Below are 24063 nucleotides of genomic sequence, written 5' to 3'. Positions count from 1 at the left end.
GAAATCTCTAATTAGGTCGATTTCCCACTTCCAATTTGATTGATTTCAATTTTTTTGAAACTGATTTTTAATATAATATTCCAGATGTTAATTCTTTGTCCTCTATGAAGTTTCTGAATATTTTCTTTATTTTTTAGGGTGCAGTTCACTCTATGGATGGCTCCTTTGGCTGTTTAGAAGTGTTTAGTCTGTTGTAACCCAATTAATTTTGTTTTCCTTTTGTTTGCTGTCCTTCTTGGTCTTGTCCCAACATATCCTTATGTATTTATCAATGTTGTTCAGATGATTAAGCCAAGCTTGAGAAGATTAGGGGCTTGGGTAGTAGATCATTGTTCACCATGGCATACGAATGAACTTTGGGAGCCCATTCTACCGGGAGGGATGCTCTCTTATCCTGGACATATGGGGAAGGGCCTAGGCCCTGCCCTGGATGAAATGACAGACTCTGGAGATCCCCCCAAGGAGGGCCTCACCATCCCTGGGGAATGATGTGGGGATTGGATGAGGGGGACTGGTGGAGGGACAAGGTAGGAAGGGTAGGAGAGGGAGCTGGGATTGACATGTGAAGCAAGCATGTTTCTAATTTGAATAAAAAAGAAATAAAGCATCAAAGGCTGGTAGTAGTAAAAAGAAAAAATAAACAAAACAAAACACAATACAATACTAAAATGGTGCCTGAGGCGAGGTGTGGCCTCTACACAGGAAGTTGCATAGATCAAAGTCACAATCCAGCAAGAGAAAAATTGCAGAGATAGGTGTTAAATGGGCAGGAATACTGAGCTGAATATCTTTGCAGCCAGAGAGATAAATTGAACTCAGTTACACTGAAACCAAAGTTTCCTTCTAAGCCCACAGGGAGCTATAGAGAAAAACTCCAGCTGTTCTCTGTGAATTTGGTAAGTGCTCATAACCTTTATCAAAGATACCTTTATACTTTCCACAGAGCTGGAGAAAGGAGTATGTTCTCAGTTTGTGGTTACAGTCAAAGGGATAATGTGCACATCTCTCACAGTCCTAGTCTCTAGCAAAATTAGCCACAACAAATGAGAGGAACAACTACAAACTAAATGTAAAATAAATGCTTTATGAAAGAGGAGTTTAGTTTGTCAGCTTGGCAGAGACTAGAGCCACCCTGCAAGTGAGAGCTGAATTCTATCACTTGAGGAATTGTATTCATCAGAATGGCCTATGGGCATTTTCTTGACTCATGATTGATGTAGGAGGGTTGAAATATGGTTCTGGGTTATATAAGAAAGCCATGCTGAGTAACTCCATTAGAGATTTTGATCCATGGAGTCAGTTTCAGTTCCTGCCTCAAGTTCATCTCCTGATTTCTTTCACTTGATGAGATGATGTAAACTATAAGATGAAACATGATATTTATTTTCCTGTGTTGCTTTTTGTCAAGATGCTCCTCAGAGTAACAGTAATGAAAACTAGAGCATGAGGCCCATAGAAAGGATAGATTTCTCTCATCTTTACTCAAATCATTGGTTCTAGGTTGAAATCATTAAGAACATAGTTCCCTAAATTGTGTAATAATTTGGTTGCAATGTCTTGCTCATCATTTCTAATTAGTTTTTTTGTATTAAAGTATGTTCTTTCAGTTTTCCAGATCTTTAGATACCTGTGCTTATGATCTTCCCTCCTCTGTGCATAGGTATTATTTTCTTGTTCCTAAGTCATTCTCTTTCTTAGTGTGACTTTGCCACACAGTTTTGTTACTAGTGATGCCAGCACCGTGTGTCCTTACTCCCCTTAGTTATTAACCAATTTTGGTATGTTTCATAAAATTAACTGTAATGTTTTTCTGTTAATTCATTGTGAGGCACTGTCCTCCAGGTGATTAAACTCTCAAAAGTAAATAACCATGTTTACCACTCCTCAGTGAAAAGAAAAAGAAAGGAGTAAGCACAACCCACTATTCCTCAAAAATGAGTTTAAAGTTTCCCTAAAACCCAGGAAGTGATTCTCACATTTTTCCTGTAGTTTGAGTATAATACCAATGTGTATTTACATTTCATTTGACTTGAGCAACTCTTTTTTTTTGATCATTATTTTCCAATATCTCATTTTAAAATCAGTTTATGATTGTACTGAGGCAAAAGTAATTGCCTGAAAAGACAAAAGCTGCTCAGTGTACTTTATCCCTTGATCATGGAATTCTGGACCATGCATTCTTTGCAAGGAGAGTGGATCAAGAATTGGACACAAAAATGTTAAGTAACATTTAACATTTAATATTTTAACACTCTCTATAGCTCAAGCTTCTGATTCCTGGTTGGGTACATATTAAGGCATTGTGTTTATCATTGCTCTAAGTGTAATGTCTTCAGACATTGCGTTTGACACTACCCTAAGTTTAAGGTCTTGTCTCTGCTGATCCTAGAACAGCTATCATTGCTATATGTCCAGGGAGCTATGTTTCCACATGCACAGCCTGATAGGACCAAGTAAATGTTGAGAGATTAGAGCTGAGGCTGGTGTTAGTGGAGCAGATTTATAATAAAACTGTTGTCACTGTAGTGAACAGAAAAATATCTTTTAGAGTTAAAGGAAATGAATCAAAATGCCCAGAAATTTATACAGCAATATTTATGTACAAGTTTAAATGTGCCATCATTTTTATTTTACAGTTATATTACTGAGTTGCCTGGGGCAAGACAAGCCATTTGATTTTCTAAGAGTGAAGATAAATTGGGTAAATTCTTCATTTTCATACACTGACTCCCTTTAACCCACATGGCACCATAAATAAGACTTTGCTGGCTTATTCTCTTCTCATTGCAATGTGTTGGTAGTAAACCTAAAGAAATTTAAAGTGCAGAAAACTGTATCTTGATGAGTGAATCCTTAGAAAGCATTTGATTAATAACTGTCTAATTAGTCCACTATAGAGGAGTGAGTTCTGAGGAATGCCCATTTTGGAGACTATCTGTGACTAAAGGATCAATGACACTCGATAGCAGAGTAAGACCACTAGTGAGTGACACAAATCCATTTGTTTGCTTTTTGCACAAAACAAAGGTGATATTTTGCTTTGTTTGCATTACTACTATATCAATGGCAAACATTAGAGGTAAAATAAACATGACTAGTTTATTGCTAAGTGGATTATATGCTGATATTTGAAATAAGATATAGATAGATGTAAGTATGAGCTTCTTTCAGGTATTGTTGGGTATTAAGCTATTGTGATGGACCATTTTTGTGAGAAAGAAAACCAGAAAACAGAAGGAAGTCATACAAGTGATCAATGGCAGCCTTCCAAGAATACCCAGAAAAAAAAAGTCAAGAAGGAAGCTTGTGACTGAAGAAGTTTAGGAGATAAATAAAAACTACTTCAAATCAGAATGTACTTTCAGTGGTTTTTCATAAATAACATGTTTGAGATAATCTAACATATAAATTAATGTATTTCTTTCAGGAATTCCCAAAGATTTCTGAATAGATACATAAAATACAAATGACATTCCCCTGTAATCATTATATTTTTGTAAAATTATGTCAGTTTACATGAAATATAAAATATAGTTTATAACTGAATGGATAGGATTTCAATGTTTTTCACATAATGCTTTCATGGGGAGAAGTGGGGGTATAAGAAGAATTGTAGCAGGATGGTCATGGTGCACACCTTTAATCCCAGCACTTGAGAGGTAGATCTGCCAGTTCAAGCAGCCTGGTCTACAGAGAGACTTACAGGATTGTCAGAGCTGCACAGAGAAACTCTGTATTACAAAGCCAAAATGGAAAAGAAGAACGAAAAGAGGGAAGAAGAAACAAAAGTAAAAGAAGGAATTTCAAATTGGAAATACCTGTAAAATCCAAGAGTATTCTAAGATCTCGGGCCAGTAGGTATTAACACCAGAGACAGCTAAGGGAATCAGAGTACTCATGTGAAATGCTGTAGGGAAGAGCAAATCTTATGATTGCCAGGGGCCAAGACAGCTGGTATCTGGGGAGACACAGAAGGAGGGACACTTGAATAATCAAAAGGCAGCCAGCCACATGAATAGTCTTAGGTTTCGACAAATCCAAATGTACCCCAAAATTCTAGGAGCAGCCAGGCTTGGTTTTGTGTAGAGGGTGTGTTCATGCAATCTGATGGAAAGCAATCTTATGTTTCTGATATATACGTCCCTTTCCAGTCTCAACTCAGTTAACAAATAAGCAACTAAAGCCCATATGTTTTCCTTGGATAGAGGATGCTGATCACCAGCAAGTAGGCAAGTCCCAGCAGAATTTTTTAAATGCAAATCAACTTCAAGGGGTCATGATGGTTAACCTTCTAAACACGTTAGCAACCTGTTGGAAGTTGTTATTTTAGACACTTTACACTTAATCACATGGATTGTAACTGTGGATAGCTTGAAGATATCAGAGATTCTTGTCAGAGACATTGAAGCATCCTACAGTAAAGAACAACTGTACAGGGCAGATACAAAGAGTATCCTTTTCCTGAACTTGATTTGTATACTTTTAATATGGAGTGAAGAAAGCAACAAATGCTTGCTTTGTGTTGATTAAAGGTTTTCACTGATAGCTCAATAATAAAACCAGGGGAAATATAGAAATGTTTTATAAAAATTAAGATAAAAACTATTGGAAATGACAAACACACAAATACAGGAGTGTTTTGAAAACATAAAAGAAGAGGTGGCAGTTGGATAAATTTGCTCTTTCTCTGTGCTTTTTATTATTATATTTCAACACTATGTGCTTGATCATGCCAAAGAAGTCAGTGATAATTCACGGTGTATTGTCATCTTACCCTTTAGAAAACACGAACATGCCAGGTGTTGGTGGCACACGCCTTTAATCCCAGGACTCTGGAGGCAGAGTCAGGCGGATTTCTGTGAGTTCGAGGCCTGCCTGGTCAACAGGTGAGTTTCAGGAAAGCCTCCAAAACAATACAGAGAAATCCTGTCTCGAAACACCAAAAAAAGAAAACATGAATATTTAGAACATTTATAACAAAAAAGAAAATTGTCAGGTCAGGATGCCATTGTTAATGTTCATTGTCACTTCTTTTTTGGAATACTGATAAGAATTATAGGACACTGAAAAATATCAGCATTTGTGTGTCAGTATACAAGCATACACACACACACACAACATATTACATATTGTAGCATATGTTTTAAGTGTGTGTGTGTGTGTGTGTGTGTGTGTGTGTAACCAATATAGGCCTTGTGGCTATAATATGAACCCTCATAATGAAGGAAAAATATTCAGACTGTAGAATAATTTGGTCAAACTGATAAAAGCACTGAAAACTATCAGTTAAATAAATGAACATCTTTTAAGGAAGGAGAGGCCTAGAGTCATGCAACAGTATTTATATATTTTATTGTTCCTGGAAACTTCATTATTAATGTAAGTGTTAAGGTTAACAACAACTCTTCAATTCTCACACAATTAAGAAATACTGTGGTGGTCATTTCAAGATATTAATAAATCTAGGATAAGAAGATAATACTGAAATAATTTTAGGAACATGACACAGTGTCCAGCCAAAGAAGCTGGATCAACTGCAGCTCTTTGCTTCTCCCTCCTGTGTTCCATTTGCAATACCAAGTCGCATGCCTAGTCTGTAGCAGGCTACCTCTTATAGTGTCTCTTCACTTTACAAGGGATGAAGCATCTCTTGGCGGAAAATCTGCTTTTTTCCCTCCTGTGGAGTCCCTTATACCTCCAAAACTAATCCATCCCTATTCCAACGTGACAGCTCTCTACATGTAGAAACAATTGCTATACAGAATCCTAATTCACCCCAACTAGCTGGATCCTAAAATAATTTCTTAAGAGGAAACAATAAAACAATAAAACATTCAAAAAGTCCAGAGAGAGCAAAAGAAATAAAAAATAACCCCCCACACACACACCAGAAAACATAAGACCAGATATCAGTAACCAGTATTGCAGTCATCCTAAACCTAGATGCTTAGATGCTAGTGTAAAAACACAATCTATAACATCTAGGCCAATATTTCTCCACTAGAGCCCAGAAACCCCATTACAACAGGCCCTGAGAAAGCCAACATAACTGAAACAAATGGCAAGGGCATTCAAATAACTTCTATGACAAGAATGCAGGTCCCTAAAAGAAAATGAGTATTCTCCTCATGGAAATATATGAAAATACAAACAAGTTGCACAATAAAATGAATAAAACAGTTCAAGATCTCAAACTGGCAATAGTATCAATAAAGAAATCCCAAACTGAAGGAAATCTGGAAATGAAAGATTTTGGAACACAAACAGAAACCTCAGAGGCAAGCGTCATCAATAATATGCAAAACAGAAGAGAGAATATCAGGCATTTGAGAGAAAATATAAAAAAGACAACTTAGTCAAAGAAAATTTTAATTATCCTAGAAGAAACCATTCAGGAAATATGGAACACTACAAAAAGAATAGCAAGACCAAAAGGAGGAAAAACAACCCAAGTAAAAGACACATATAGCATTTTAAAACAAAACTATATTTTACAATATTTTCATGTCGTAAAGCAGGTGATGTCTATCAGAGAGGTATAAGAAGCATAGAAGAGAATGGACCAGATAAATATTCCCCTTTGACACATAATAATCAGAACACTAAATGTACAGAACAAAGAAAGATATTAAAAGCTATAAGGGGAAAGGATCTAGTAACATATGCAGGCAGATCTATTAGGATGACAACTGTCCTCTCAAAGGAACAGCCTGGACAGATGTTATACAAACTCTGAGAGGCTCAAGATGCTAGCACAGACAGCTATGCCCTGTAACACTTTCAATCACAATAGATGGAGAAAACAAAAAGACATTCAATACTAAAACCAATTTATGCATTTTCTAACTACGAATTCAGTTGTTTCAATAGAAAGGAAACTCCATGTATAGAAGTTACCCACACTCCCCCAAAACCACAATGAATATGTAAAACCACAAATAAAGAGTGCAAAACTAAAAGCAATACCCCAAAGACAAAATAACAAGAATAGACAAACACTTCTCATTGATGACTGTCAACAACAATTGTCTCAACTCATGATAATAAAAAGACAGAGACTAACAAAATAGATGAGAAAACAGACTACATCCTCTGATGGATGCATCAAAGAACACAATATAACACCAAGGTCAGGCAACACCTTGGGTAAAATGAGGAAAAATAACACAACTAAGTGTTGTAAATATCAAGCTGTTGTAGTCATTTTAATTTCTGACAAAACAGACTTTAAAACTGATAAGAAGAGATTAAAAAAGGAACATAATATACCCATAAAGAAAAATCCTGCAATAGGCCATTGCAATTCTTACAGTCTGTCCACCAAATAAGAGAGCACCCTAGTTCATGAAGGAAACACTAGTAAAGCTTAAAATACATATTGACCTGCAAATAATGATAGTTTTTGAAATCAATCTCTCCCTCTCACGAACTGGAGCTAACTTCATGATACATACCAACAGAACTTAACATATTTTCAGAACATTTGACCCCAACAAAGAACTTACTGTATTCTTAGCATCTCATGGAAATTTTCCCCAAATTTGCCACATAGTTATAACACAGAAAAGTGTCAACAGATACAAGAAAATTGAAACAACCCCAGGCATCCCATCTGATTACCACAGATTAAAGCTGTGTATCAAAAATAACAGAAACAAAATAAAGCTTATAAACTCATGCAAACTGACAAACACTACAGAATGAAAAATGGGAGAGAAGAGATGAAAAAAGAAATTAAAATCTTTCTAGAATTCAATGAAAATGAATGTGCAACGTACCCAAACTTGTGGGTCATAATGCAATTCTCAGAGGCATGTTCATAACAATAAATATATACCAATAGTTTAACATCACATCTGAACATGATAGAACAGAAAGTACTAATCACACTCAGGAAGGAGTAGATGGCATGAGATAATTAAACTGATAGGTGAAATCAATAAAATAAAAACAAACAAAAATGAAAAGAATGAGTGGCACAAAAAACTGGCATTTTGAGAAATCTATGAGATTGAGAATACTTGGCCAAATTAGAAACAAAGCATTGTAAAGAGATTCAAATTAACAAAATTATAGACAAAAAGGAGGGAGTGACAAAAGACAGTAAGGAAATCCATAGATTCATAAGGCCATAGTTTAAAAATCTGTACTCTCTCAAATTGGAAGATTTAAAAGAAATAGATAATTTTCTCAATATATGCTAAAGTTAAGTCAAGATTAGACAAGCAATTTAAGCATACCCATAACACCGAGTAAAATATAAATAGTGATTAAAAACTTTCCAACTTAAATAGTCAAGGGCCTAAGAGTTCTATCACATAATTATACCAGACTTTCAAAGAAGAGTGAGTGCTCCCCAAATTATTTTATAAAATGTAACAAAATGAACATTGCCTAACTCATTTTGCAAAGTCACAGTTACCCAAACCATGCAATAAAGAAAGTGAAATATAGACCAATTTCTGCTATGAGCATTGGTGTAGAAATTCCCAATAAAACACTTGCAAAGCAAATCCACAGTTCAAAAACACACAAAAAAAGATCACCCACCAAGTTAAAGTAGGCTTAATTCCAAAGGTGAAATTATGGTTCAATACATGCAAATTTATGAACATAATCCACAATATAAACAAATGAAAGACATTTCATTAGATGTTGCAAAGTACCATTACAAAATTCAACATTCCTTCATAGGAAAAGTTCTAGGGAAATAAGACATATTAGTGACATACCTTAATATAATAGAAGCAGTTTACAGCAAACCTCTAGGCACAACCAACTTGAATAGAAACTCAAAAACTTCCAATAAAATCAAGAACAAGACAAGGTAGCAGAGCTATCCATATTGATTCAATATAGTATTTGAAGTCTAGGTAGAATAGTAAGAAAACTGAAGGAGATAAAAGGGATATAAATTGGACAGAAAAAAATTCAAAGTATTTTTATTGGCGTATGATATAATAGTATATATTTAATTCCACTATGAAACACCATACAGTTGATAAATATTTTGAGCAAAGTAGCTATATAAAAAATTAACTCAAGCCGGGCGGTGGTGGTGCACGCCTTTAATCCCAGCACTCGGGAGGCAGAGGCAGGCGGATCTCTGTGAGTTCAAGGCCAGGCTGGACCGATAGCCTCCAAAACAATACAGAGAAACCCTGTCTCGCAAAAAAACAAAAAAAAATTAACTCAAAAATCAGTAGCCTTCCAATATATAAATGACAAATATACTGAGAAAAACTAGGGAAGCATCAATTTTCACCTGCCTTAAATAATGTAAAATATCTTGTGGTAATGCAAACCAAGTGAATCAAAGACTTGTATGATTAAAAACTTCAAACATCCATGTCACAATGCCAAAATGATCTTCACGCTCTTGAGCTACCCATAGAAATGTTTGCAACTCACAATTTAAAAAAGAAAAGACACAGACTAATAGAATGGAGAAATAATGAGTGGACAAACAAGCATGTCTTGGTCTATATCGTTTTCTTGTGCCTTTCTTGGGCTATTTCACTATGTATGTTTGTTTTGTTCTATTTCAATGTGCTTGCTTTTGTTTTATCTGATTTAATTTTATTATTATCCCCTAGAAGCTTGTTTGCTTTCTAATGAGAGACAGAACACAGGCAGATATGGACAGAAAAGGAAGTGGAGAGAAACTGCAAGAAATATAGGGTAAATTATAATCAGGATATATTATATGAAAAAGCAATCTAAAGATTTTTTTCAAAGAAGTGTAATGATCAACCACATTTCAGGAAATGGGTGCATTTTCTAAAATGTCACAGAAACCATCTCTCCTGAGTACATCAATGGTTATCACATGGATGATCTGACAAAAGACAAAGGGAGAAGTTTCAAGTATCAGGAATACTTATGGAACTTGGTGGATGTACAACTCAACATGTAGCCCTCCTGTCGTTTCACCCTCTGACTTAGTGTCCTCTTCCCTTCAAAATAACCTTCCCCGTTCTTACAGACCTTTATGTGGTTGGTAGAACGATTGATTGCATAATAAACATTTTTCCTTGACACATAAAAAAGAATATAAAGTTTCTAATGTAATGGATTTTTTCATCATCATCCTATATTGGGAGCAACATCACAAAGAATCATGCTTTATTAAATTCAATAAGGAGACAACTGTAAACTTGTTCATAAACTAGATTTAATTTAATATTACATATTAAATACATAATTGTTAATGAATACATAGTACACATATTACAAGCCATAAATAAGTTTAATGAATTAACTATCCATATTATATCCATACAATATGTAATATATTATTGTATGGGCATTATTGAAAAGTCAATAAAAATTCAAAGATATAACTACATTACAAAAATAAATCCTTGAGGGAACATAATTACTAAACTTTCCCAATCAAATTGAAACAAATTATAGTGAAAACTGGATTTAAACTTACTATAAAATTTATACTTATGTAACAAATGCATGTAGAACTTGATGTGGTAAAATGAAAAAATAATGATGAATTAAATAAAACAAAAGGGATATCCATGTATCAAATACAATAGTTTAAAGATACAAAACTAATCATTCCATCAAAACTTAAACCACAGTAAATCAAATCAGTCATGACAAAATCCATACCAATTTATAGGCATTAGTCCCACAGCAAACCCAAAGTAGGCAAGCCCCCAGTGTGAACTATGTAATATCCACAGCTCTGGCAATTTGGCACAAATTCTCTGTTTTAGACAGGCTGAGAGAAGACAAGACAAGACAAGCATTATCACTCCTCTGGGCTGAGAGAAAAAAAAAGAGTTTAAGACTCCTGAAGTAGTTGGCATAGAAGATCCATGATGAGAAAGACCAGACAGAGGGAATGAAGTAACAATTAGATTTTAATGAATTAACTTTTAAGTCTTTACCTTAAAACTGGTCCTAATAGAAACTCAACTAGCTTGTGTTTAAAAGCAAAGATAAATATTTGGACGATTTGGAGAGATCTAAGAGTTCTGACCCAGTGAGAGTAGAAGCTAATGCTGTAGGATTTCAGCTAAGACAGCAACAACATCATTTATTAGAAGAAGGGGCATGTCTTACAGTAAGTTCTGCTTTAATAGCAATGAAAAAAACTAATAAATAAGACATAATTAAGCGGGGTCAGGTATGGAAAGGGCAATCTATAAAGCCAGAGGAATTCAGGAAACACTCTATGGCTTCAACACATCCATCCTCTCTCTTAAAAGTAAACCCGTTTGAAGCTCCACTCTGCCTCTTCTTTATTTTCACGACTTTTGTCTAGATGTCATGTAACTGCCTGTTTCCAACATGCCTTTTTAATGTCTCATGTCTCAGATGTCCAGAACGTCATAGTAATCCACCATGTTTTAACAGATTGTTGGAACAAATCTGACAACACTGTGGCCGGTAAGTTGGGAAATTGAGCAGGTCTCCTCATGGCTATGGCACAGATGCACTGGTGATGGTGGCACTGAAACATATGAGGTGGGAAAAAGTGGGACATCTATGACAAATACAGCAGAGAGGGTTTAAATCTTGGTACAGGAGTAGATGGAAGTCATTTTGACAGCCCCTTTGAGTTTGGCTTCACATTCCGGAATAAAGATGATGTCCTCAGGGAACACTTGGGTGGAAAGTATCCATTTTCATTTGACATTGAAGACCCAAATGATGACTCTGTGGGTGGGAATTGAAGGGGTTCCAGAGGAAATAGAAGCTGAGGCACAGGCTCATTTTTCTCTGCCTTCAGTGGATTTACTTCTTTTGGAGTTGGATTACCTGCTTTTGATACAGGATTCACTCTTTAGGGAACCTAGGGGCACTGGGATCTCAATTCATTCTCTTCAGCATCATTTGGTAGCTGTAGTATGGGCAACTTCAAGTCAAGATCAACTTCTACTAAGACAATTAACTGCAAAAAAAATCAATCGCTACAAGGAGAAACATGGAAAATGGTTAAGAAAAAGTAGAAGTTGCGGAAGACACACAGTTAAAGTCTTGACAATAAATGGTAAGACGCCCCTGCTATGTTTGGATAACAAGTAATTCAATGCCACATTTAACAGAAATGTTAAACCTCAACAAGCACCATTTTAGAAAAAACAGGAACTTTTATTTGAAGATTTCAAGTGAATTAGACTTTGTCTAAATTGTAACAAATGTGAAATATTCATAAAACAGGTCATCGGATACCCTGTTCATCATAGAATTTTGAGTTTGTTGCTGGGACCACAAATAGGATCTTTTTTTTTTTTTGTCTTCAGAGTTGCTGTAATCTCTTGCCGGGCATTGGTGATGCATGCCTTTAATCCCAGGATTTAGGAGGCAAAGGCAGGCAGATGTCTGTGAGTTCGAGGCCAGTCTGGTCTACAGAGCTAGTTTCAGGACAGCCTCCAAAACAATACAGAGAAGCCCTGTCTCGAAAAAAAAAACAAAAAATAAATAAATATGAAATCAATGAGTAAATATGTCAATATATCACATAGGTGTGATTAACCAAGACTATTTCAGTAAAAAAACTTTTGGTAAGTGAAAAGAAAAATTCACTGGATAAATTGAAAAGTAGAATTGCTATGGTAGATGAGTGAACTTAAAAAATTAGCTGAACTAATTTGCATGAAAAAAAGAGAAACTATTAAGTAAAAAATCAAAATAATTAAGGGACTAATAGGCCACTGTTAAACAGTTGGAACTATTTATTATTAAAATCTTCCTGAAGAAACAGTAGTAATACAACAGAAAGTATAATTAAATGACCAAAATATTTTCTAAACTTGATGAAGAATATTAATTTGCTGACTCAAGATGAAACTCAAAAGTCAGAAACTTCTAATAATCTACATAGAAACATCACATTTTCCTGATAAAAATAAATGTTAAAGCAGATGAAATGCAAAACACATATCATGATATTAACACACATATTGAACACAGTAAAAGAGAAAAGGAAATGGTGGAACATATTTATTATTATTATTATTTATTTTCATTTAAATTAGAAATAAGCTTGTTTTACATGGCAATCCCAGTTTCCTCTCCCTCCCCTCCACCAATACCCCCCATTAGCCCCCTATCCCATCCCCTTTATGCCTTTCATGTGAGATGTACAAAGTCTGTCATATCATGTGGCAGTGCTTAGGTCCTCCCTCATTTGTCCAGGCTGAGAGAGTATCCTTCTACGTGGAATGGGCTCCCAAAGTCCATTCATAAGCTCAGGATAAATATTGATCTACTACCAGAGGCCCCATAGGTTTACAAGGCCTCCTCACTGACACTACATTCAAGGCCTCTCAGCTATCAATCTGGGGTACAAGAGCTCGCCCTTGTGCAGTGAACTGTCTTTGTGGGTTTCACAAGCATGGTCTTGTCCCCTCTGCTCATCGCTCCTCCATCTCTGTCCCTGGGTTCCAGGAGTTCAGTTCAATATTTAGCTGTGGGTATCTGCCTCTGCTTCAGTCATGGATGAAGGTTCTAGGATGGCATATAAGGTAGTCATCAGTCTCATTATCAGGGAGTTGCTATTAAGGAAGTCTCTCATATATTGCTTAGTTTGCCAGTTGATGTTATCATTGTGGATCTCTGGAAATCTCACTAGTGTCAGCTCTCTCCTCAAACCTATGACGATTCTCCTCTATTCTTACCCTGACTCAACCTTCATGCTCCCCCATTCTTATGCCCTCTTCATCTCTCCCTTTTTTTCCCTGTGCCCTCTCCCCTCCCCCGATGTTCCCAATCTGCTCAGGAGATCTTGCCTAATACCACTTCTCTAGGGTATCATGCATGTCTCTCTTGTGAACCTCCCTGTTTACCAGAGTCACTGGCAATGGAATTATAGGCTGACACTCCCCTAATCCATATCTAAAATCCATATATGAGGTAGTACATACCATGTTTGCCTTTTGGTGACCTCACTCAGGATGGTTTCTTCTAGTGCCATCCATTTACCTGCAAATTTCATGATTCCATAATTTTTTCCTCTGAGTGGTACTTCATTGTGTAAATATACCACATTTACTCTATCCATTCTTCAGTTGTGGGGCATCTAGGTTGCTTCCAGGATCTGGCTATTACAAATAATGCTGCCATTAATATAGTGGAACAGACATCCTTGTTGTATGAATGGGCATCTTTTGGGTATATACCTAAGAGTGGAATTGCTGGGTCTTGTGGTAGACTGGGTCCCATTTTGCTGAGATATCTCCATACTGATTTCCAAATTGGATATACAAGTGGCACTTCTAACAGCAATGGGCAAGTGTTCCCCTTCTCCACATTCTCTCCAGCATAAGCTGCCATTGATGTTTTTTATTTTAACCATTCTGACAGGAGTAAGATGGTATCTCAGAGTTATTTTGATTTGCATTTCCCTGATGGCTAAGGATTTTGAGTACTTTCTTAAGTGCCTTTCCATCATTTTTGACTTCTCTATTAAGAACTGTCTATTTTGTTCTGTACCCCACTTTTTAATTGGATTATTTGGTGTTTTGGACACATGCTTCTTGAGTTGTTTTTATATTTTGGAGATCTGTCAGATGTGGGGCTGGTGAATATCTTTTCCCATTATGTGGCCTGCTGTTTTGTCTTATTTACTGTGTCATTTGCCTTACAGAAGATTCTCAGATTCAGGAAGTCCCATTTATTAATTGTTGTTCACAGTGTCAGTGTTAATGGTGTTATGATCAGGCAGTGGTCTCCTGTACCAATTTATTCAAGGGTTCTTTCCTCTTTCTCTTCTAAGAAGTTCACTGTAGCTGGATTTATGTTGATATCTTTGATCCATTTGGACTTAAGTTTTGTGCTTGGCAATAAAACAATGAATACATTCCTATGGAAACAGAAGAGTAGCAGTTTACAAAATTTAAACTGTGCTTATAATGTATATTTTTTACTAAAATATTCAAGCAATGGTCATACAACTCTGGGCAAATATAAAGCGAGTTTTTTTATTACTTTAATTTTAAATAGCTTGCTTCACATGTCAATCCCAGTTCCCTCTCCATCCCCTCCTCCCGCACCCTCCTCCATCCCCCCCAGCCTCCCACCGTATCCCCACTTGAGTTTTTGCAGTCACCATGCATTCACTTGACTAAGCTTCCTTCAGCTGTAGTAGAAAAAGTCACACTTAAAAATGGAGAGGAAAGTTCAAATAGATTACATGACCAGTCTGACAAGGCGAGAACAAAACAGTGTACATTAATTTTCTGAGCATAATAAACGTCAATAAAATTTCATTCTTAATGATAACGAGTAGATTCATATATCCCAAAACTCTGTATATGTCAAATAAAAAACGGCAAAGGACAAAATTAATTGAAATGAATGAAAATAGAAGCATGAAATTTCCATTTGTAGAATATAGCTACAATGGTAATTTCATTAAGAGACCCACAGGCAGATATTATGCTAGAGACCTCAGAACATACAGCTCTAAAAGAGATGTCTCCATCAAATCATTCCAATCAAAGTTCATGGTACCCTGTGGAAGAGCAAGCACAAAGAATATAAAATGCAGAGGACATGAGGGCACCACAAGAGCAAGTCTTTTTGAATCAACTAATCACATAAACTCATAGAGATGGAAGAAGCAAAGCAGAGCCTACATGAGTCTGCAGCAAATCTTCTTTTTATGTATTATAGTTTTCAGATTAATATTTTTATGGGACTCATGAATGTATAAATTAATCCATTTCTGATTCTTGTGCCTCCCCTTGGGACTCTTTTTATTCTGATGGACTGTCTTATAATAGTTTTTGTTTTATCTTATATTTTGTTTTGTCAAGATATAATGTTATCTCCTTTAAGCCTTTTCTTTGCTAATGAGAGTGAAAAAAGGAGTGGATCCAGAAAGAATGGAGATGTGGGAAGGTACTGGGTTCAATAGAGGGATAGGAAACTGTAATTAAGATATATTGTGTGACTCAAGAAATCCAGTGACAGAGAGGCAGGACTGATGATCAAAGGGGTTAAGACTGGTCTGGTCCAACCCCCAGAAACAGCTGACCTGACAAGGGTCAGCTCCCGAATCCCAGACTGATGCCTAGGAATCCAGCATGGGACTGATCAAGACCAGAGGAGGCCTTGGTAACCTATTGAGCCTTGGGTTGTAGATCCTTATTTATCCTGGGTATACAAATGGACTTTGCACTCCCGTCTAACAATGAGAGATGCACTCTCACCCTGGACTCTTGGGAGAGGGTCTAGGCCCTGCCCTGGATGAAATGACAGGCTATGGACACCACCATGGAGGGCCTCACCCTCCCTAGGAAATGAGAGGGTATAGGGGGGTTGGTGGGAGGGTGCGGGAGGAGGGGAGGGAAAGTGAGAGGGATCTGGAATTGACATGTGAAGCAACCTTGTTTCTAATTTAAATTTAAATTTAAAAATGAAAAATAAAATAAAAAACAAAAAATAAAGATATATTGTGTGAGAAAATATTGTATTCAATAAATGGAAAAATAATTTAAAGAAGAATATGATAATAAATTTTGGTAAATTTTTCTTCGAAGTAAATAGACCTTTGATTTTTCTGAACAACTTTGTAAAATGTTGGTAAGTAATATATAAACCTGTAAATATGATCACAATAGCCTTACCTGCCAAAGAATGGATATCTAACTTGAATAAAGAAAATTACCATTCTGACAACTAGAAAACAAAGAAAAGAAAAAAATAGGTATGTTGAAGTATGTTTTGCTGAGGATGAAGGAGATTCCTCTGGAACAAAATGGATCTCCTCTTCACTGTTGCCCTGACCTTTTGCAAGAGGCTGTGGCTGGCTCACCAGAACTCTTCCTTTCACCTAAGTATGGAAAGTGCAGATTGCTCCAGTGTATGGGTCTATCAGTCCTCTAACAGGCTGACTACATCTTCGTTCCATCAGGTAAACACACAGCCTCAGGCACCTACTTGTCTTTCTCCATAGGATTAACTGTGCTACTCTATATTCAGTGTTCTTTCTCTCCTCTCTTTAGGGTGGTCTTTATTTTTCTGTCTTCACTATGTTACATAGAGACAGTTTTTAACTATCTTACATGGAATACTGTTGGATGTTCCTTCATTCACCCAAAACAATTTAGGACATTGCAATGATAAGATACTTTCTACATGAGCCACTTCACTCATAATTATACAGTGTGTATAAGATGTGTGCATTATAAATGTGTACATGTTATATAAATAAAATTATTTAAGTATACATCAAATATAATTATATCAAGTAAATGAGTTTAATCAAATACTTATACATTTGTAATATAAGCTATATTTTATACTATGTGAATATGCTTTATGATATATATGTACATATATAATATATAATAAAACTTTAAACTCAGCCAGGTGGTGGTTGCACACTTCTTTAACCCAAGCACTTGGGAGGCAGAGTTGGGTGGATCTCTGTGAATTCAACACCAGCTTGGTCTACAAGAGCTAGTTCAAGGACAGCCTCCAAAGCCACAGAGAAACCATGTCACAATTAAACAACAACAACAAAAAAACACAAAAAAGCTATAAACTCAGCAATGCTAAATAATTTACCCAAGGCTGAAAATATGTTGGCTCCAAGGTATAATTTTAAACTTTAGATTACTTATATCTCATGAACAAAATTGATCTGGCTATAGACAGAAGACATGTAAGAAAGTAGATACAGCTCAGTCTATGCACTTCAACTTTACATCAGGCACAAAAGTTGTGTGTAGAATGTCAAATTCTTAGAAAAAAATTTTGAAGACATTTTCATTGAGAAAAATAGGCTATATACAAACAACCCATGACTCTACTATCAATGCTGTATTCATAGTATATTAATATGTATACATATCTGCACACATAAGATGTCATATTTTTCACAGATAAATTCAGTTATTAGAATGGGAAAATGACAAGCGGAGAGATATTATTTTCAAAAATTTAGAGAAAGTCTCTTCCATCATTTGGACACAAAGCCAAACTCCATCAGAGTTAGCTTTTAAAATTTCTGACCATGTTTACCATGTAAACCAGTTGACATATCAGTGTTTCTCAAAAAGAAGGGTACTGTTTTCATTGTTCTTATATATCTGAACTTCAAAATATATGCCAGCAGATGTAGAAATTTTCCTAAGTCATTTTTGCAAAGAATGAAATGTTGGCTTCTTATCGTTAGAAAGTAGCATTGATGAGCTACTCAGCACTCAAAAATTTTAACCAAAAGGTCGGGATGACAATTGAAAGATCAGAGAAATTTTGAGGCACAAAGACAAAATATAATCATTAGAATATAATACTGGTAGTGAAAGAGTATGAATTGAGTAATGATTGTGATCTATGTTGTCTTTCAAGCTCTTTACATCTGTTAACACAGTATCTTTCATTCCTAATACATGAGAAGACACACTTGTATTACCTGGATAACAGAATGAATATAATCTCTTATTTTGTTATTAAATTTAAATTAGAAGCAAGGTTGCTTCATATGACAATCCCAGCTCCCTCTCCCTTCCCTCCTCCCACAACCTTCCACCAACTCCCCCATTCCCCATCCCCCAATCCACACTCCTTTCCCCAGGTAGGGTGAGGTCCTCCATGGGGTATATCCACAGTCTGTCATTTCATTCAGGGCAGGGCCTAGGCCCTCCCACAAGAGTCCAGGCTGAGAGAGCATCTCTCAACTTAGGATGGGCACCCAAAGTCCATTTGTATGCCAGGGATAAATATTGATCTACTCCTCTATTGAGAATTCTCTATTTAGTTCTGTACCCCATTTTTTAATTGGATCCTTTGGTGTTCTGGAGTCTTGCTTCTTGAGTTCTTTGTAAATTTTGGAGATCAACCCTCTGTCAGATGTGGGGTTTGTGAATATCTTCCCATTCTGTGGACTGTCATTTGTCTTGTTGACTGTGTCCCTTGCCCTGCAAAGCTCCTCAGTTTCAGGAGGTCCCATTTATTAATTGTCAATCTCAGTGTTGTTTGTGCTACTGGTGTTATGTTCAGACACTTGAGAAAGTGCTCAACATCTTTAGCCATTAGGGAAATGCAAATCAGAACAACTCTGAGATACCATCTTACTCCCATCAGAATGGCTAAAATCAAAAACACTAATGAGAGATTTTTTTATGGAGAGGATGTGGAGAAAGGGGTACATTCCTCCACTGGTGGGAATGCCAACTAGTGCAGCCACTTTGGAGATCAGTATGGAGATTCCTCAGAAAAAAAAATGGAAATCAGTCTACCACAAGGTCCAGCAATTCCACTCTTAGGCCTATATGCAAAAGATATACCCTCATACAATAAGGATATTTGCTCAACTATGTTCATAGCAGCATTATTTGTAATTGTCAGAACCTGGAAAGAACCTAGATGCCCCTCAGCTGAAGAGTGGATAGAGAAAATGTGGTATATTTACACAATGGAGTACAACTCAGCACGAAAACAAATAGAATCTTGAAATTTACAGGCAAATGGATGGCACTGGAAGAAACCATCCTGAGTGAGGTAACCCAGTCACAAAAAGACAAGCATGGTTTATACTCACTCATAAATGGATTTTAGACATGGGCCAGGGCATTGCCAGCCCACAACCCCCCTGCCAGAGATAGGAGAGATATGCATGGTAACCTGGAGAAGGTTTAGGGGATGTGATCTCTTAATTGGATGGGGGGGTTAGAAGGAGATGGGAGAAAGGGAAAGAGAAAACAGGAGGGGAGAGGAGGACATGGTAGAGCAGGAAGGTTGAGCCAGGGTAAGAATATCTTCACAGATCTACAAGAATGAAATTAACTGTCACTAAGGCTACCTTAAATGCCCTCCCATGATAATGATAACGATGACTTCCTTATATGCCATCCTAGATCTCTCATCCAATAACTGATGGAGGAGAGGCAGACACCTACTGCTGTGAATTGAATTGAACTCCTGGAACCCAGTGATGACCAAAGGAATCAAGATCAGGCTGGCAAACCCACAGAGGCAGCTGACCTAAACAAGAGGGAACACATGGACCCTAGACTGATGACTGAGGAGCCAGCATGGGACTGATCCAGACACCCTCCTACCGAACCTGGGTGACAGAGAGGAGGCCTTGGCAATCTGTGGGACCTGAGAGAGTGGAGCAGCATTTATTCCTGGCATATAGAAGGACTCTGGGAAACCATACCATGTGGAGGGATGCTCTCTCATCCTGGACACATGAGGAAGGACCTGAGCCCTTCACGGGATGATGTGATAGACCCTGAAAATCCCTCATGGAGGTCTTTTTCCTCGCAGGGGTGTGGGGAGATTGGTTGGGAGGATTCGAGGGTGGGAGAGGAGGGAGGGAGAGGGAACTGAAAATGATATGCGTAAAAAGTTAAATAAAAATATATGAAAAAAATATTGATTTACTACCCAAGGCCCCATAGATTGCCTAGGCCTCCTCACTGACACCCACATTCAGAGGGTCTGGATCAGTCCCATGCTGGACTCCCAGCCATCAGTCTGGCTTTCAAGAGCTTCCACTTGTTCAGGTCAGCTGTTTCTGTGGATTAAAAAGGCCCAGTTTTGATCCTTATGCTCATCAATCCTCCCTCTCCATCACTTGGTTTCTTGAGTTCAGCTCAGTTTTTACTTGTGGGTGTCTGCTTCTACTTCCATCAGCCACTGGTTGAAGGTTACATTTGCCAGACTCTCTGGCACTGGAATTGTAGGCACTCCCCTGATCCATATCTAAAATCCATATATGAGTGAGTATATACCATGTTTGTCTTTTTGTGACTGGATTACCTCACTCAAGATGGTTTCTTCTAGTGTCTTGCATTTGCCAGCAAATTTCAAGATTACATTGTTTTATTCTGCTGAATAGTATTCCATTGTGTAAATGTACCACATTTTCTCTATTCACTCTTCAGTTGAGGGCCATCTAGGTTTCTTCTAGGTTCTGGCTATTACAAATAGTGCTGCTAACAGATGCCCTTGTTTGAATGTGCATCTTTTGCATATATACCTAAGAGTGGAATTGCTGGGTCTTGTGGTAGGCTGATTCCCATTTTCCTGAGGAATTTCCATACTGATTTCCAAAGTGGCTGTTCAAGTTGCCACTCCCATAGGCAGTGGAGAAGTGTTACCCTTTCTCAACATCCTCTGCAGCATAAACTGTCATTGCTGTTTTGGATTTTAGCCATTCTGACAGGAGTAAGATGGCATCTCAGAGTTGTTTTGATTTGCATTTCTCTGATGGCTAGGGATATTGTGCACGTTCTTAAGTGCCTCTCAGCTGATTTAGACTCCTCTATTGAGAATTCTCTATTTAGTTCTGTATTCCACTTTCTAGTTTGAGTCTTTGGTGTTTTGGAGATTTGCTTCTTGAGTTCTTTGTAAATTTTAGGGATCAACCCTCTGTTAGATGTGGGGTTAGTGAATATATTTTCCCATTCTGTGGCCTGCCTTTTTGTCTTATTGACTGTGTCCTTTGTGTCACAAATGGGCTATTCATCTGAAGTTCTCTTTCTTAGTTTTGTCTTTGTATATTGATGTCAGGACTGACGTGGGACCTTGGGCTATTCACCAGTATCCATGATGAAATTTTATCTCTAGAAACAGATGCTGGTAGAACAGACCACTTTAAATAATACAAAACCTTCAAGCATTCAAATTTATTAGATATAAAAATTGTTATATTTTTGGAACAGTTTGGTACATATATAATAAAATATAAATACATTACATATATTTTTATATAGTGATATATTTAGTGATACCTAATATTACACAAATGATTATAGATTTGCTACAAGGGAATTAAGACTACCAGAAGACCAGGCAGTCTGCCTACAGACCTTCTCTACTATCTTTGTTCCCCTAGACATAACACCTCAGGCTCATCTCTAGTTCTGGAACAAAGTACCAGCTGTTCCTCCCTTTATATCTCCTGTGGATCCCACAGACCACCCTTCCTTAACTCCCTAACCTATTCATTGATGTATTCCAGTCACCAACTAAAGCAGGTTCCCTGGTTCACCCACAGGTCATGCCTGACAGAAAACCAGGTAGGCTGTCTGGACACTTTCTGTAATATCTCTGCTCCCCTAGACTCAATAATTCAGTTTCCACTCTAACACTGCAACAGATCACCAGCAGCAGCCTCTGTTCTGCCTTCCTCATGTCTCCTGTGCATCCTACAGACCATTTCCTCCTGAATTTCCTCCTCCCACTCAGCCCTGCATCCCAGCCATCAACACCAGCAACCATTGCCTGTGAACACACAGGCCAAGCAGGTCAATAAAACAGGCAACACACTGTCATCATACTCTGAAAATTCAGAGAGGGAACAGAAACCAAGGAACATAACACTCCCTAACAAAAACAAACAAACAAACAAAGCAAAGAAACCAACAAAACCTAAATCAGCACCTAGGCCTATGGTCACATGAGTCAATAACAGACCATATTTCTCTGTGGGGTCCCCTTTGTTCTCATGGTCCCTTGGCCACAAGTTCACATCACAAAGGTGCAGAAATGGCATCAAAGCTTTATATGTGGCCTCTGAACAAGACAGAGTTAGATGTCTGGGAGACAGTTTTGGTGAATCAGTTCAACTTCATTCCAGAGTATAGGGAATATAGCATTTGGTTGTTAGATGGGGGAAACCCTAATTTGCCTTAGGTGGCATGCTCCTATCATATAGCTGGATTAGTGGCAGCCCACTGTGAAAATTGCTAGAGTATAATTCTTAACTACCATATAGGTAGCAGGGGAAGAACATTTGCAGGAACCTGTGCCAAGGGTCATCCTTGAGACAAGTCATGCACCTGGGCCTAGAGTCATCCTCCAGCAAAGACTAAGCAGAAAGCAGGAAGCCTCCACTGGGACAGTGCTGGTTGGTAGTCCTCCATATTGTGCTGAGTCTGGGGAGAGCAGGTACACTCTGGAAGACTGCAACTTCTAACCAGTGGGAACTCCCAACACCTCTCTCTGTTTTATTTTACAATAGAGAGGTGTCAATGTAAGTCTTGAGGAACCTGTCATCTGTACTGGCATCAATAACAGCCAGTGTCTCCTGTAGAGCACAGCTATCCTACCAGAGCAGGGTATGAATACTACAACACAGCAGATTCACAATAAAAATTCCATGGAATTTAGAAGATTTCAGGGGTAGTATGGAAATGTAGTGCAGCGGGGATCTTCCTTGATGAGGGTGGCACTAATGAGGGCTCCTAGAAAAGACAGGGTGTGGAGTCACAACTGGACATCTCTTGTATCCAGACAGAGTTTCTAGTGGTGGTACTGGGTGATACACAGTTGAGTTGTTCACAGCAGGTGTCCTGAGGAAATTCCCAAACAACCCAGGCTGATGATAGGGCACAGGGTTGCTTCATAAATTTACAGCTGGGGCCCTATTTTCAGGAAAACATCTACACAGCACATTGAGTATAGAGATGTTAAGCTGATGCCTTCATGGAATTATCACCCCTACATTACAACACTCTACTGGCTGCCTGAAGAAAACTATAGACACCAACCCAGTCATAAAACCTTTGACCAACAACCAGTCAGGCTTACAAGATGTGCTGGAACAATGGTGGCACAGAAATCATGGAAATCACCAACCAATGTTTGATTTATCTTGAACCCATGCCATGAGTGAGTTCCCATTCCCAGCACTGCTTGAATGGCCAGGAAATAGATACTACATTGTCCAGAGTCCTAGGGCAGAAACAAACATGGCTGGTCTTTAAAAAAGTCAATGAAATGATTCCTAATGATATTTTACTATACTCATAGAGCCTTGTCTATTCATCATTAGAGAGGTTTTCTATGACAACATATGGGAGTAGGTGTAGAGACCCAAAGCCAAACATTATGCTGGGATAGTCTAAACTGAAGGTCTCCATCAGGTCATTCCCCATGGAGCTTGAGAAATCCTGTGAATGAGGAGTGGAAATATTGTAGGAATCAGAGGCAATGCAGGGTACCAGGAGTACATAGCCCAATGAATCAACTAAGCAAGGTGCAGATGGGCTCACAGAGACCAAAACTGTAAGCACAGAGTCTTCATGGTCTGTGCCAGGTCCTCTGCACACAGTTGTAGCTGTTAGCTTGGTGTTT

The 24063-nt window shown here is 37.6% G+C and overlaps 1 pseudogene; it reads left to right on the top strand.

Annotated features, from left to right (window-relative positions):
• Positions 1–11073: 11073 nt before the first annotated feature.
• On the top strand, positions 11074–12048 carry LOC101841229 (annotated as a pseudogene).
• The last annotated feature ends 12015 nt before the right edge of the window (positions 12049–24063 follow it).

Source organism: Mesocricetus auratus, unplaced genomic scaffold, assembly GCF_017639785.1.
Source record: "Mesocricetus auratus isolate SY011 unplaced genomic scaffold, BCM_Maur_2.0 Super-Scaffold_6730, whole genome shotgun sequence".
NCBI classification, from domain to species: domain Eukaryota; kingdom Metazoa; phylum Chordata; class Mammalia; order Rodentia; family Cricetidae; genus Mesocricetus; species Mesocricetus auratus.
Note: the sequence above shows the minus strand (reverse complement) of the source record. Positions and strands in the feature narration are given on the sequence as shown.